General features: G+C 37.5%; 1 pseudogene; it reads right to left on the bottom strand.

Annotated features, from left to right (window-relative positions):
- Positions 1-432: 432 nt before the first annotated feature.
- Positions 433-1372, bottom strand: LOC119542473 (annotated as a pseudogene).
- Positions 1373-11087: the final 9715 nt, after the last annotated feature.

Here is an 11087-nt window from a genome sequence, read left to right as displayed (position 1 = left end):
TATGGCAACATATGCCATGTATGTTTACCTCCTTTAGGCAAATCCAATTTGTTAAAGGTAAGGATTGAACCTCTCACAACATATGGAGTAAGCTAAAATTTAATAAATATATGCCAGTTTAATTAACAAAATTACAGGAAGCACAGTATATTTACAGGGCACATTTACAGCTAAGTCATGATTTTTGGAAACTAATGTGCTTTCAGGAGACATATATACAATTTGGATTAAAAAATTGAAGTAAGTAAGATTATTGCAGAAGGGCAGAATTTATTACCAAGGAAGAGTAGAACTCAATGCTGGAACTTAACTATAAATTCTTTGAAAGTATCCCATGTATGAGATAATCAACTACATAAACATAATCAAAACAAACATGGATTTCTTTTCAGTTTTTACTTTAAGGTTGTTCTTTGTATCATATTTTTAAAATCATTTTTTGGAAAAATACACAATCTTTTGTGTCACATCCCTGAAGACTTCTTTGACCTGGTGGTTCCTCAGAGTGTAAATGAATGCATTTAGTAAAGGGACCACTGAGGTATAGAGCAAAGCTATACCTTTGGACACAGTCACTCTTTCTTTTGCAGATGGTTTAATATACATGAAGATACAGCTACCAGAAGTCAAGGAGACAACAATCATATGGGAAGTACAGGTGGAAAAAGTTTTGGTCCTTTTCTGTGCAGAGGGGAAGTTTAGAATAGTCTTAATGATGTAAGTGTAAGAGAGAATCACCAACACCAATGTGACCACAAGTGTCACCACAACAGAGATAAAAGATATCAATTCTAGAGCCTGTGTATCTGTGCAGGAGATCTGCAGGACAGCAGAAGTTTCACACATAAAGTGATCAGTGACTCTGGATGCACAGAAATCCAAGTTGAGTCCCATGACCAATGGGGGAAAAATGATTAGGAATCCAGTTACCCAAGAGCTGAGTACAATTTGGTAGCAGACTTTTGCTGTTCATAATGATTGGGTAATGCAATGGTTTGCAGATGGCCGCGTAGAGATCATAGGACATGGCAACCAGAAGGTAAAATTCTGTAACTCCCAGCAAAAGGAAAAAAAATAATTGAGCTGCACAATTATTATAAGAAATGATTTTGTCTCTAATCACAATGGTCATCAGGAATTTAGGAATACACACTGTTGTGAATATGATTTCCAAAATGGAGACATCTTAGAGATAGAAATATATTGGGGTCTTGAGATGGGGATCTAACATGGTGAAAAGGATAATCAGTAAATTCCCTGTGAGACTCAATGTGTAGTTGAGAAAGAGAAACAAGAAAATCACAACTTGCAGTTGTGGATCATCTGTCAGACCTACCAGAATGAACTGTATTTCCATTGATTCATTCTTCATTTCTCTTTTGTGACCTTTATAAAATCTACACAGAAAAAGAACAAAATCATAAATATCTACACACACACATATATATGTATGCACACACATACCTATTTATCCAAAACAGAGAAAGAGATATATTCTCCAACATAACCATTTATAAATGGTTTCTCCAGTTTGAAATAGCAGATGATATAAATACATGCCATAGGTGAATTCAAAGTCCCTTTAAACATTAATTCTCTTTATAATTTTCCTTGCATTTTTCCCCTAGAATTTCTTTTCTTTTTTTTTTTTTTTTGCCAATATGCATTTTAGGTAATCATTTCTAAATTGCACTAATTTGATTTCTCCTCTTAGAATGATTATCAGAGTGATTTTTCAAAACGAGGATGTTGGTTTTAATTACAACACGCATACTTGTCAATGACTAAGACTACTGAATTTCCATACTTAGTTAATGTTACCAACTTCAATAGTTTTGAAATGTTCTTTTCACTGAGAGTATACCATTACTATCAGTAAATTTCTTGATAGGCAATATGCAAATAGCAGTTGTTTTCCAGAATATAGGATAAATAATAGAAAGGAAACATGACAGAAATAGACAAGTAAAATATTTTAATAAAGTGTAAATTTATCTTATTTTCAACTAACTTTTTTGAAATTTATTCCTATATGTATCTGTGTAATTTTGGCACTTTTTCACTTCCTCCATATTCTTTATAAAACTACTGAACATCCAAGAAATTATACTAACTTTTATCCTTTCTCTACAGAAGAATTCTATTTACCCCAAGTTTTCCTTTCCCTTGTTATGCTGAACATGCCATTCTTATTCCTTATTCTTTATCTGTGAACTTTTCAATGGACAGGTTCTGAAAAATCAATTGTCCTCTTTGTTATCTTTATTCTTTCGCATTTTCCCTTTTTAATGTAGCTATCCTATCCCTGTTTTACATTTTTTCATTTAGAAAAAATTATATAACACTAGCAAGCTATACATATAATGTGATTTACCAAAGCATCTATTAATGAATTCTCTTTTTTTTAATGAAAACTGAAGGCTTGTAAGGATCCACTGCACAGCATTCATAAACTTTTGTTGTACAAATATATATTTCAACTCCTGTTATCTCAAGACTTCATGACTCATGACTTGAAACAGATTTTTCTAGGAGTAAGTCAACCACTTTCTGTTACCATATGGGTCTACCAGACTGTTCTAGGGGAATGTTTTCTCAAATTCCAGAGAGTTGTTATTATTTTGTCCACATCAGTGTACCCATTGTGGCACCTGCTTCATAAAGAGATTCATAGAATATGAAGCATAGATGCAACAATATTTGAATAAAATACATGGTAACACCTATTATATACATTACTATAAAATTACTCATCCATTAACAAAAGATTTATAGAACATGAAAAGTCAGTAGTCAAATTAACCTCCTTGGATTTGACTTCCTGCTCATTTGCCTTAAATCTGATTTTGAAGTAAAGTTAAAATTATAGTTCACCTACCTTCTTGGCATTTATTGTATCTATTGAACCCCTAAATGGGCATGGAAGAGATGTGTGCTAACATAATTAATGATGGTTTTAGTCACTTTTAAGACCATATTTTATAATTGCAGCAGGGATATTGATTACCATGATTTTTATGGGAAAAGGAAATGGGTACATATGGTACTTCTATATAGATTTTCTACTTATCTCATATCCTTACTCACTATGAAGCTTAGGTCACAAGTATAAATAATTTTATAGGGCAGCCACCTTCCATGCCAAATAAGCTGCCTTTTGTGAAATTTAGTTCTTAATCACTTCCATGAAGTGTGATGTCACTGTCATTACTATAATTCAAAACATATATATATCCATATGTATAAAAATGTATTCTTTTTTCATATTTTTTTATTTTTTTTCCTTTTTAATTTTTATTGGGATTGTTCAGATGCCATACAATTATCCAAAGATCCACAGTGTACAATCAGTTGCCCCTGGTACCCTAATACAGCTGTGCATCCATCACCACACTTAATTTTTTGTTCAATTTTTAGAACCTTTTCATTACTCCAGACAAGAAATAAAGTGAAAGATGAAAAAAGAGAAAAAGAAAAGGAAACTCGAATCCTCCCCTATCCCTAACCAACCCCCCTCAATTTTTGACTCCTAGCATTGATATAGTACCTTTGTTACTGTTTATGAAAAAATGTTGAAATACTACTAACTGTACTATATAGTTTGCAATAGGTATATATTTCTTCCCTATATACTCCTCTATTATTAACTTCTAATTGTATTGTCATACATTTGTTCTGGTTCATGGAAGAGATTTCTAATATTTGTACAGTTAATCATGGACATTGCCCACCATAGGATTCAGTTTTATACGTTCCCATCTTTTAATCTCTAACTTTCCTTCTGATGACATATATGACTCTGAGCTTCCCCTTTCCACCTCATTCATGTGCCATTTGGCACTGTTAGTTATTCTCACATCTTGCTGCCAACACCTCTGTTCATTTCCAAACATTTAAGTTCATCCTAGTTGAACATTCTGCTCATACTAAGCAAACACTCCCCATTCTTAAGCCTCACCCTATATCTTGGTACCTTATATTTCATGTCTATGAGTTTACATATTATAATTAATTCCTATCAGTGTGACCCTGCAATATTTGTCCTTATGTTTCTGGCTTATTTCACTCAGTATATTGCCCTCAAGCTTTTGTCATCAACCCATTTCTTTTAAGATGGTTTTGTTCACACACCATACATTCCATCCTAAGTAAATAATTGATGGTTCTCTGTATGGTCACATATTTATGTGTTCACCACCTTCACCACTATCTATATAAGGGCATCTACATTTCTTCCACAAGGCAGGAGGGAGAGTCAAAAAAGGTAAAGAGGCAAAAAAAAGAGGAAAAAAAATGACAGCTAGGAAGCAGCAAAAGGAAAAATAACCTCAAATCAAAGTAGAGTAAAGAGTCAGACAACACCACCAACATCAAGTTTGTCTAACATGTCTCCCCTATCCCTCCCTCTTATCTACATTTACCTTGGTATATTGCCTGTTACATTAAAGGAAGCATAATACTACTAAAATAATGATTCTTCTAGTTAGTCTCTAGTTTACATTGATTGCATCTTTCCCCCAATGCCTCCCCATTTTCAACATCTTGCAAGGTTGACATTTGCTTGTTCTTCCTTGTAAAAGAACATATTTGTACATTTTATCACAATTATTGAACACTCTAGATTTCAACAAGTTACAAAGTCCCAGTCTTTATCTTTCCTCCTTTCTTCTGGTGTCTCACATGTTCCCAACCTTCCTTTCTCAACCATATTCATAGTTATCTTTGTTCAGTGTACTTACATTGCTGTGCTACCATATCCCAAAATTGTGTTTTCAAACCACGCATTCCTGTCTTCTCCTATCACTCTGTAGTGCTTCCTTTAGTATTTCCTGTAGGGTGGGTGTCTTGTTCACAAAATCCCTCATTGTCTGTCAGAAAATATTTTGAGCTCTCCCTCATATTTGAAGGACAGCTTTGCTGGATATAGGATTCTTGGTTGGTGGTTTTCCTCTTTCAGTATCTTAAATGTATCACACCACCTCCTTCTTGCCTCCATGGTTTCTGCTGAGAGATCTGCACATAGTCTTATTAAGCTTCCTTTGTATGTAATGGATCGCTTTTCTCTCGCTGCTTTCAGGATTCTCTCTTTGTCTTTGACATTTGATAATCTGATTATTAAGTGTCTTGGCATAGGCCTATTCAGATCTATTCTGTTTGGAGTATGGTGCGCTTCTTGGATCTGTAATTTTGTCTCTCATAAGAGATGGGAAATTTTCATTAATTATTTCCTCTATTATTGCTTCTGCCCCTTTTCTCTTCTCTTCTCCTTCTGGGACACCAATGATACATACATTCTTATAATTTGTTTCATCCTTAAGTTCCTGGAAATGTTGCTCATATTTTTTCATTCTTTTCTCCATCTGCTCCTTTGCGTGTAGGCTTTCAGGTGTATTGTTCTACAGTTCCTGAGTGTTTTCTTCTGCCTCTCAAGATCTGCTGTTGTATGTTTCCATTGTGTCTTTTCTCTCTTGTGTTGTGCCTTTCATTTCCATAGATTCTACTAGTTGTTTTTTTAAACTTTTGATTTCTGCCTTATGTATGCCCAGTGTTTTCTTTACAGACTCTATCTCTTTTGTGAAATCTTCTCTAAACTTTTTGAATTGACTTAGCATTAGTTGTTTAAATTCCTGTATCTCAGTTGAAGTGTACATTTGTTCCTTTGACTGGGCCATAACTTTGTTTTTCTTAGTGTAGGTTGTAATTTTCTGTTGTCTAGGCATGGTTTCCTTGGTTATCCAAATCAGTTTTCCCAGACCAGAACAGGCTCAGGTCCCAGAGGGAAGAAATATTCAGTATCTGGTTTCCCTAAGGGTGTGGTGTGTCTTAGAAAATTGCTCCACCCTGTGATGCCTCAGGTCACTGTGATTTTCTGCCCAGCAGGTGGTGCCTGTTGGCTTATAAATCTTGACTGGTATGAGGAGGTATGGCTGTGTTCCCCCAGGCTCTGGGGTCAACTCTGAATGGAAAGGGCCCCACCCCTTTCCTCTTAGAGAAGATAGGCCCCCTAGGGGGAGGTCATTAGCATTTCAATGGTCTCTCTCTCTGCTTGTGCTATCTCCACCCTTCTCTGAGTCACAGCACTGGAAACTGAAAATGGCTGGGGCTTTTTCCACTAAGCCAAAAAAGAAACAGATAGCCCCCTTCAGGCCTAGTCCAAGGTGACCCTCCAGATCTCTAAGGTCAGTCGTCACCCAAAGTCTCTGTCTGTTTTTTGGGGATTCGTACCTATAGTGAGCAGTTCACACTTGCTACTTAAAACCCCAGTTAAAGCTCAGCTGAGCTATATTTGCTTGCTGGGAGAGAGCTTCTCTCTGGTACCATGAGGCTTTGCAGCTCAGGCTCTGGGGGAGGGGTCTCACAACTTGGATCTTACAGATTTTATGCTGTGATCTTGGACATTCCTCCCGATTTAGGTTGGTGTATGATGAGTGGACAGTCTCATTTGTCCCCCCGCAGTTATTCTGGATTATTTACTAGTTGTTTCTGGGGTTTTTTTTAGTTGTTCCAGGGGGACTACTTATCTTCCAGTCCTCTCTATGCCACAGTCTTCCCTCTCCCCCAATAAGTATATTCTTAAAGTAAAATAACAAGCTGGAAACAAACAAAAAAATCAGGAAACCATCTGATGAAAGAAAGGCAAGCAACACTTCCAAGTAAGAAATATGACTTTGTCAATTGTACACTTGCAAAATGCTACAGTTTTATCATTTTCCCTTACTACAGCCTAAATGGAATCTATTAAAACAAAACAAAGTAAATATCCTCTCTGGAGACCAGTGTACCAAAAGTACTAATTATTTGGAATAACATACACCACTGTAATCAACTTTAAATAAAATGAAAGTTTCCCAGAGGAGTATTACAAAATGATAGAGAAGTCAATGAATTATTAACAGTAGCATTAGCAGTTTCAGCATCCTGGGGCAACACTGAAATTTCCCCAGCTGACTTGCACCAACAGAGACCATTGCCTTGCTTCAATAAGCAACAAAAGCTATTGTAGACTTTATTGTACACCATTAAAAGTGAGAATTTGAATGGCTTATTGGTGGAAATAGTGTGATTCCTCAAGTACACTGAGGTTTATATATTAAATACATTTTTATGTTAATGACCCAAATAGTAAAGAACACCAGTCTAATGGCTAATGATTAGATAAACTAAAATTATAGACAGAAATTTGATCAGGGGCTGAGGGTGAAGAGAAAGGATTAACTACAAAATGTGATGAGGAAACATTTTAGATTAATAGAAACATTTTATATATTATGGTGGTGGTATTTACATGGTTACACATGTTTGCCAAAGCTCTTCAAATTATATGCTCCAAAAGTGTGAATTTCCTGTGTAGTGTTAGCATTTTAAACTTAAAACTGTTATCAAGCTGTATTTGAGTTTTAGTCTCACAGAGGAGTAATACGTAGAGCATGCACCCAGGCATGATAGACATCAATAAAGCTATACATGAGTCACTACTGCTTGTGTTCACTGATCTATCATCCAAGACCTGGAGGCACCATGCACCATATAACTTAGAGGAAGTAAATTCTAAGGAATGTAGTAAACAACTGAGATAAGGAACCAATCAAGTTCTCCAGATGCCTGTTACATGTTATCCAAGATGATTAACTTTCTTTGTCTCTAATGTGTATAAAAGCCGCATGAAAAATCACAATGGGGAGGCAGATTTGGGAAGTTCCCCCTGCCCTCATGCCAGCATAAATAACCCACCTTTTTCTTCACAGCCAATTTGGCATGTCTGTGCTTTAAGCTATACCAAGTTGGGGGTGGCCCATCCTCAATCTGGCACCCAACATGGGGCCCAACATCTGAAGGAGGTACTAGTTGGTGGATTCCTGGACCCCTGTGGCCACTGGAGAAATTTTTCTCTGAGAGCCAGATGAGGGAATTTCTTACCCCCAGCATCTCAGATCCCAGTGGTGGCTGGGTGGGGAGGAAAACAGGGCCCTATTTGGGTGTTCAGTGGTACATTAATTCTTGCCAAAGCTGTAAACAGGATATCACACTTGGAAACTTGTTTGGTTTGGGACAAGGGAGCAGCCTCTGGTCTAAGGAATTGTCATTGAAATTGTTGCCTAGGGTTTAGTTTAGGTTTTTGTTTTTTGTTTCTTTGTTTGTGTCTTGTCTTGTCTTGTCTCAAAAATTTTCTAAAGAATATTAAAATGGGAAACAATGTGAGTGAAAAATCTAAGGAAAATAAGAAGGATGATCCTTTAAAATATGCTCTTGAGCATTGGGAGCAATTTGAGTATGAGCCCACGATAAAGAAAAGCATGATACATGTATGTGAAGTAATTTGGCCTCAGTACAAATTAAAGGATGGCCAAAAGTGGCCAAGTCAAGGATCAAAAGAATATAATGCTATTTTGCTGCTAGATTTATTTTGTAAGAGAATGTGTAAATGAGATGAAATTCCATACATGCAGTGTTTTATGCCCTTAGCTCAAAATGAGAAGTTGCAGAGAATGTTTTGGGCATGGTGATTTCCCCATCATCCAAGCTACCCTAGCCTCTCCTTGAGAGCTCCTGAGCCTTCAGCTTGAGAGGAGATAAAGGAGACTCCCAACCTGCAGGTTAAAAGAATGCTGGCTGAAGCTTCTGGATTCCAGGCTGAGAAAACAATGACTGAGGTAATTAAGCCTCGAGGTAGTGAGTATCCTGTGTTCCCAACTGAGGCTCCTGAGTCCCAGGCTAAGAAAATAGTGGCCAACACTTCTGAATCCCAGGTTTGGGAACACTTGTAGCTCCCAACCAGAGAATTGGCACTTGAAGCCCTCTGAACCCCAGGATAAGAACATTGCCATTAAGACATTGGCACAGGATATAGTTAAAGAAATGGTACCTTATAAATAAGGTAATAATCAGGGCAATGACTGTCAGAGAAACCCCTACTGATTGCAATCTGCCTGATAAATTTATGGATGCTGTTATCCTATTCCCCCTGTGCCAATGCCTACGGCTCCTGTACTCCCCATCCCCACTATGGCAATGCCTAAGCCTCCTCCACTCCCTCACTCCTTTCTGCCAGAGTCTGCAGATTTAGAACTCCCTCCTGTTCCTCCTCCTCTACTGCCTTATCAGAGAAATGAGGAGGGGACTGAGATGCCTTTGAACTCCCCTGAAATGACCTCCATATCTCATACCTGCAGCAGAATGACTTTTACACAGTATTCTTCTATCTCTGGAGGGTAAAGTCAGGGACAGTTCCCTCTCTGACAAGTGCCGGCTGGATTAGGTGACCAGGGCAAGCTGAGAGGATACCTATATATATGCATGTACACCATTCTCCACCTCTGACCTCTACAATTGGAAGGATCGAGTTCCTAATTATCAAGAAGATCTGAGGAAAATGGAGAATCTTTTCAAGTCAATATTTGACACACAAAATCTGAACTATGCCAATCTGCAAAAATTATTGATTGTTCTGTTAACTTCTGAGGAAAAATGGGTAGTTTTGAAGAAAGCACAGTATCATGATGAATCTTTGGGTAACAGTAACCCTAACAATTCAATTCATGTTGCTGGAAGTCAAAGCGTGCAAGTAGCTGATCCAAATTGTGACCCCAATGAAGAGGTGCACAGAACAATGCTTGACCACTATAAAGTATGCATAATTGTGAGACTTAGAAATGGAGTGCCTGAACAGAACAACATCAGTAAAATTCAGAAAGTTGTTCTAAGGCCAGATGAAAACACATCAATGTTCCTAGAAAGGCTATTTGCAGCATCCCATAAGTTTAATGATATTCCCAGAAGACCCAATAAATCAGCGCAATATAAATGAGCCATTTATATGCCAGAGTGCCCCCAATATTAAACAAAAATTGCAGAAAATCAAGGGTGGGCTAAGGATGCTGATTTCAGTGTTATTAGAAATTGCATTTAAAGTATTCCATAATCATCATGCAGCCCAAAGTAAGGACAAAAGACCATCTCATACAAAGCTGATCTGAATGCTAACCTCTCAGGAGCAGTTCTGAGTAAGACTTTTCAGCAACCAAAGGAGAATACAAAAGGTAAGACACCTGGAGCCCCTAGAAAACCACTGGGCCCCCACAGTGTACATACTGCAGGGAGGAGGGGTATTGGGGACAAGAGTGTCCCAGCTTGACAGGAAGAGAAACAAAAGAGACACCAGCAACCCAATGCCTGCAGCCAACAGGGGATGAGGATAATGACTTTGAAGGATGGGGCCCAGGCGCACTTTCCACCTGTTAGGAAACAATTCTGATCACCCACAAGGAATGCCGGGCCTCACCCAAGTGGGTAAGAAAGTAGTAAATTTCCTGGCGTATACAGGAACAATTTCTTCAGTTTTAAACCACAACTTAATTGCACTTCAAAGGCATCTGTCCCTGTTGTGATCCTGTCTGAAGTTGCTGATGCCCTATTCTGCCTATAGCCATTGCAATGCCAATGTGGAAAAAATGAATTGAATCACAAATTTCTTTAATTGCCTGAATGCCCATTTCCCATCTTAGATTGGAATTTGCTACTACAATCCTCTCTCTCTTTCTCACCTGGCAAAATGAAGTTACAGATTCCACAATCCATACCTGTGTCCTGAAAGCAGTGAAATTAGTCCTAAAAGATTGCAACAAAATATTTGGGGTACCTGAAAGCATTAAGCAACTAGTTCCTAATGAGGTATGGGCCATAGGGATCCCCGGGGATGGACTAAAGGAAATCATGGTATGATTGCAACTGGATATCATTCCACTGTATTTAAAATAATATGCCCTTAGATGGGAAGCAAGAGAGGACATTTTGGCATTAAATAAAAAATTTCTAGAATGCGGTCTAATAAAACCCTGTCAATCAAATTTCAACCCCCTTATTTGCCAGTGCTGAAACCAAGAACTCAGGATTACAGTTTTGTCCAAGAATTGATGGCTATAAATCAAATAGTGGAAGATGTACATCCAATAGTGCCTGATCCATATACTCCCCTTATCAGTATTTCTGATGCATATTCTTGGTTTATGATTTTAAACTTAAAAGATGCCTTCTATTGCATTCTATTAGATTAAGACTCACAAAATTCTTTGATTTGAATGGGAAGAACT

The sequence above is a fragment of the Choloepus didactylus genome, chromosome 8, assembly GCF_015220235.1.
Source record: "Choloepus didactylus isolate mChoDid1 chromosome 8, mChoDid1.pri, whole genome shotgun sequence".
Taxonomy (NCBI): Eukaryota; Metazoa; Chordata; class Mammalia; order Pilosa; family Megalonychidae; genus Choloepus; species Choloepus didactylus.
This window is presented reverse-complemented; position numbering and strand designations above follow the sequence as displayed.